Raw genomic sequence first — 6,035 nt, 5'->3', positions numbered from 1 at the left:
ACATTTATCTTGCAAGTGTACTCTTCTTCAACGTTTGCTTTACTTCCTGGATTTTTCCCACATGGAAATTCTGACCAATCAAGAGCAGCTTTCTCACACAAGGCATTTGATCTGGTCCTCTTGTAAATGCTGCCGTGAGAACACGAACCAACTCTAGGCAATTATACAACTTTGGAACAACATGAGTCCCTGATTCAGACCAAAGGAGACGACTCTAGGGCTGACAGCAGCCTAAATCTAACCTACGTAACTTTTCATGAGTTATGTAACTTGACGATGCCAAACCCTGATTCTTTTCCTAAACCTAACCAATGTAGCGTTATTAAACCAGGGTTTTCCACACATTCATGTATTTGTGGCGGGCTGCCACAATTAAAACATCTGCCACCCCATTTTGATTTTCAGTTTTAAGTGTTGCAACTGTCGCAAACAGTTTCCTTAGCTCAGGAAATAATAACACCTTAGGTGAAATCCTTACAAGAAGAACTTCATGCAACCAGCAACAAGTATGAATGTCAACATTATTTATCCAGATCGTTTTAATTATCGTATGCCTTTTTACACAAGTTGTACATTCTAAAAATGTGCACCATCTTGAGTCACATACTTTACTTTTTCTAGCTCCTAAAAATAACTGTGGCTTTGGTCAGAACAAGCTGACCTCTGCAGGACTGAATGAATCTCATATGCCGGCTCAGTGCTCACAATCCTCCTAATCTTTGTGCCTCCTCTGCTCCGTCTTTTTTGGATTCAGCTGAACTCTCTGAATGCATAATGACAACCATGAGGACCTGGCACCCAGACTTGACTGTCACATTATTATTAATCACACAATAGCCTGTGAATTTTCTTTCAATTGATCTCTGGATTGACAATCAATACACAATGTTGCAGAAAATGAAATGCTGGTGGAGCTTGTTATTTTTATCTTTGCTATTAAAACACAGCTGTGATGTAGCATTAGTTCTCACTAGATTTAAACCACACTGCCTCCAATCAAACTAAAATAATAAGTGTAATCAATGTTAGTCAGTAATGTATCAATAACTGTAATAACCATATGGATGGTGACATTAAAATAATAATATATGAAAGAACATTTTGTCAGCAGCACATTAAAAAGACTGCCTGGGAGAGTCAGAGTTCAGCAGATGAGCTCAACAGTCTGATCTCACTTTTCTGTAACAGTCTGACCTCCCCACCTCACACTCAGCTGTTTTCCAGACGTCAGTCCACTCAATCAAGTCATAAGCAGATCTGACTGTAAAATATACAACAACAACAACAACAACTAAAGCTGGTTAACACAAATACAATCAGACATCTGCTGCATGTTTGAGCAGACGTGACAAATACTCTGTCACTCAGTGAAGACCTCGGTGAAGCTATTTTGGCACGTAGCTGACATCAGCACTGACCTCTGACCCTCCTTTTTAAAGCTGCATACTGGGACAAGAAGAACCAGGGTGGACGTTACCATCAGGGAAGGAATCTGCCTGGGGCCCTAAACTAAGAGAGCCCCTAATGACTATAATTAAACAGACAGGTTTTATTATAAAACACAAAAAAACTGCATGTTTCTGATATGAATGTAATGATTAAATGATATATTTTGGTGGTTTGAGTTGAAGGTGTGAGAAAGAACAGTGTCAGTAACATTGTTAACACTGTGCTACATTACAGAGAAATACAAAACCGTACTAATGAACCTTCATTAATATAGGCCTATATTTTATCTACAAGTGCACGTCACACACTGAGCGAGCCGCCTGTTAATGACGCTGTGGGCTAATGGGCATGTAGCTACTTCCATGTTTCAGATGATACGTCATGGCAGAAAATGTGATAAAAATTTGCATTTTTGTGCAGGTTAGGATTGCAACCACAACTGACTGTTGTACATATGTTATGTACAGGAGCAGAACACACACACGCTGCAGGATGGGTGGTGGTGGTCAGAAATCCAGCGTGAGCGGGATCAAGAAGACGGTCCCATGCAGGGCTCTAATCACAACGAAGACGACAGCATGCTGATGCTAAACAGGTATGAAGTTAACCCTTTTCGCCACCTTAGTTGAGCATTTTTCTTACGCCAGGAACACCTCACTCTGCAGAGTCAGCATTCTACTGCTAGTTAGCTGTGTTTCATTAGCACTGAGAAGACTTGGGTCTGAATCAGCTAAACTATTCCAGTCAGTGTTAGCGACAACAACCTTGGCGAGCACTGATTTTCTGGCACCATGAGTGTTGTCTCAATATCAGCTAGTTTAAATCCAGCTTCATAAACAGAAATGATCACCCAAGCTAAACAGGCAGAAGAAGTCTTCTGTCCACCTCTGCTCTCTGGAGTGTAGATTTCTTTGCATGAAAATGACCAGCACAAACCCTGTACCATCTGTTGTCCATGGCAGGACAGTGTTGGCTTGGCCTGAGTCACATTTGTGGAAAGAGTGCTGTGATAGACTTCTGTCACATGGCATGACCTCTTCTTATAGAGTCAGGAGATCCAGCTTCATTTGAGTCTGACAGAAGAAGAACTTTTGGCAAACGTTCCTGCAGTTGGCTGAGCTGACCACATGGAATATGGGATAATATTAAGATCATTAAAACCAATCAGGCAAAGAGTAGGAATAAGGGAGGCCTTGTGTCTGGATTTGCCCAGGGCCCCTGAATCTCTAAATCCGCCCCTGCAAAGACCACGCAAAGCTTGTTTAACTGTATACAACACAATCATCTGTCTCTTTATTGTCATACAACAAGGTGTCTTTACTCGTACAGAAAGAGAGCCTTCAAAGTCATCTCAGCTTTAATCATCCATCTCCCATTTGCTTGCCGCTGAATAAAGCCCATCTTTGTGCTAAGACACTATAAGCCTACACTACCTCTCCATGGGATATTTCCCTCCTGCTGAAGGAAATCAAAGTGCTGCTGCAGCCTACACATTACAATCACACGCACACAATCACCCACATTCTTCAAAGGAAACATATGATTCCACCAAATGTGCACACGCACTGATCCACCCACAGAGGGACGCGGCATGCTGACACTTAACCAGCTTAGAGCGCGGGCATGCAGCATGCACCGAGGCTGATAGACGTGACACACATGAGGGGCAATTATGCAGCATTGTCTCTCTGTCCTCCCACTCCCACTGCAGATTGAGCTGTGTCTTACTCTATCTGGCAGCGCTGCTTAATTCTTGTTTATTCAACATGGGACATGGAGTGCTGGGGGCACACACACACACACACACACACACACACACACACACTGATCTGTGAAGGAGTGTGTCTGTATGTATTGTAGCGCTGCACTGTGCTGCAGGCTGCCTGTGAGCTAAATCCACACACAGCAGCATCGCTCCAGGTAGAGAGATAATCAAGAGGCTGTGTTTAGGCTCAACAACTCTCTTCTGTTTCATATTTACTTCATGTCCATGTCTGAGGCTTCACTTCCTCTCCTCTGCCCTTCACATGTCCCCCGAGAGCAACCATGTTCCTACAGTCAGATCTAATGGGTTCACACTGCATGAAAAAGGATTACCTTTTACTGAAGGTCAATATATGGCGCTAATTGCACTTTAATGGGGATTAAGGGAGCATGTATAACAAGCATGTGTTAGCACATTAAATTCCATATGCTGCACATTGCTGATGACCATACATCCATTTATAAATGTCCTACTTTCAGGTCATTTCAATGTGGTATGATCATTAAACTGTAGAGGCTTGTTTCATATAGATAATCAATAAAAGTAAATATGTAGTCCACCTATTTGATGTCCAGGTGTTGAGCCATACTTTACTTTGTGATTCACTCATATGATGTTTGGAAATATTGGGTTTGAATATTGGTTTTGCTCGGAGCAAAAATTGCATTCTTCCAGGTAGACAGTATATGTCTGTGTGATCATCAAAATGCCTTTGAAGTAACATTCAAAGAACCTGCTGCTCCTAACAAGCTCACGCTATGTGACTGGCTCACAGAGTAAACTAAGGACTTTCAGAAGAAAATGTTGGCGCTGTACATTTCTGCAAACCACAGATACATTTGTATGTTTCATGTCTCACATTAACATTTTACAAAGTGGCGTAGTATATGAGCTGACTGTCATCAGGAGGTGGAGGGGACGGTGAGATGCTAACCAAGGTGCAGACCACAGTTTGAGACCAACAAACAATAAAACCAGTTGTTTTTTAGTGACTTGTAGCTGTTTTGCCGCTGAAATGTGCCATGAAAAGCAGTTATGTTTTATCCAGACCTGTAACTCTACAATTCCAGTGACCATGCACGTTATTCATGTATATTTCCCTTTTAGAGGTTTGTGGTTTCCTAGTAAAGTTTTATTCTGCCTGCCACAGACACCAGTTCAGTTAAGAACATTCTTGAAATATGATAGACACTCAAAATGTGTATTTTCATCCTCTTTTGGGTTGTTAGAAATCTGATCCTTCAACTGCGTCAGCTGGCAATAAAATGTGAAAGAGGGAGAACTATTTTGGGCAATAGCAAAGATATTTCTGGCCTCTGCTGATGCGCCTTCTTTAAATAGCCCTCAGTGTCTGTGTTCGTCAGATCACTTCATATTTCTACTTCATTTATATTTCCACTTCACTTACTCTGCCTTGCTTCCTGTTTTAAGATGTAAGACAAACTACCATTGAGCGCCCTGTTAGAGCCTTAACTCCATCGTGCAGCACAGTGCTCAGTCACACAGGCCCTTAACCTCCAGAAACCTGGGATCCATTTAAGAAAATCATCTCACTCCTCGGCCCCGAGCTCATTAAAACATACAAATAGCTGGCAACTGGCCTGACCCATTTTTGGATTCAGGCTTGGTTTAAACACTGTTCTAGAGACACACGAGGTGCAAAGGGGTTATCCAGCTAAAGGTTTAATTAGGTTAATTAAATGTAGGGAGGAAGAATAAACCTATTATCCGATCACTTTCCGAAAGGGAATGATCTCTGTGGCCATTACATTTTTTTTTTGCCACAAAAATACTGACCGTCCATCCATCCTTTTTCATCCGAGTATCCGGGGCCGGGTCACGGCAGCAGCAAACTCAGCAAGGTATTCTAGACATCATTCTCCCGTTTTCCAGCTCCCAGATCTCGAGGCATTCCCAGGCCAGATGAGATGTATAATCCCTCCAGCAGATTCTGGGTCTTCCACAGGGCCTCCTACCAGTTGGACGTGCCCGGAAAACCTCTGCCCAGGAGGATCCTGATCAGATGTCCGAACCACCTCAACTGGTCCCGTCCAGCATGAAGGAGCAGCGGCTCTACTCCGAGCTCCCTCCTGATGTCTGAGCTTTGCACTCTATCTATAAGGCTGAGCCCAGACACCCCATTTCGGCCGCTTGTATCCGCGACCTCATTGTTTCAGTCACTACCAGAAGCTCATGGACATATGATGGTTGGAACGTAGATGGACCAGTAAATCAATAGCTTTGCACTCCAGCACAGCTCCTTCTTCACCACAACAGTCCAGCGCGACCCCTGCATCACTGCTAATGCTGCATCAAACTTCCTGTCCATCTAATGTTATGTATTAATTGTTTTATTTTGAATTTGTGAACAGAGATAGATGACTTGGATGACGAACTGAGCACTCTGTGTCTCCACTGCAGCTTCATTTTATCTGTATTTTACAGATTTGTACATTGTAGGGCTGACCCAAAAAATTCGAAGCTTCGTTCAATGGCATGGGTTTCGATTGTGAAAAAAAAAAAAAAAAATCAAATATTTGGCCTTTTTTTCTCCCGTTTTTTTTGGGGGGCGGGGACCTTGAACGCAACACCATCTCCGACAAAGAAATAGAAAGCCTGACGTGCAATGAATGGAGACCTATTATCCTGCTTGAACACAGACGACTAAATTCTTTCAACAATGTGACTCAAAATAATGATAAAATAGATTTTATTGATGTAAGATAATATGCTGATGGTGACATTTTCCACTTGTCCACTGCGCTCTGAGTCTGGTGTCAGTGACACATGCTGCTCTGAGTCGCACATCTGTCTGCTTGCA

The 6,035-nt window shown here is 42.6% G+C and overlaps 1 protein-coding gene across 1 annotated transcript in view; it reads left to right on the top strand.

Annotated features, from left to right (window-relative positions):
- The window catches only part of plppr2a (phospholipid phosphatase related 2a), a 181,264-nt gene that overhangs the window by 63,308 nt on the left and 111,921 nt on the right, over positions 1-6,035 (top strand). The window contains exon 3 of the mRNA XM_050069018.1: positions 1,917-2,044. The gene's annotated coding sequence lies outside the window, so the exon portion shown is untranslated. The remainder of the gene's footprint in view (positions 1-1,916; positions 2,045-6,035) is intronic.

The sequence above is a fragment of the Epinephelus moara genome, chromosome 18 (assembly GCF_006386435.1).
Source record: "Epinephelus moara isolate mb chromosome 18, YSFRI_EMoa_1.0, whole genome shotgun sequence".
NCBI lineage: Eukaryota > Metazoa > Chordata > Actinopteri > Perciformes > Serranidae > Epinephelus > Epinephelus moara.
The sequence above is the reverse complement of the archived record's forward strand: the minus strand, read 5'-3'. Positions and strand labels throughout refer to the sequence as shown.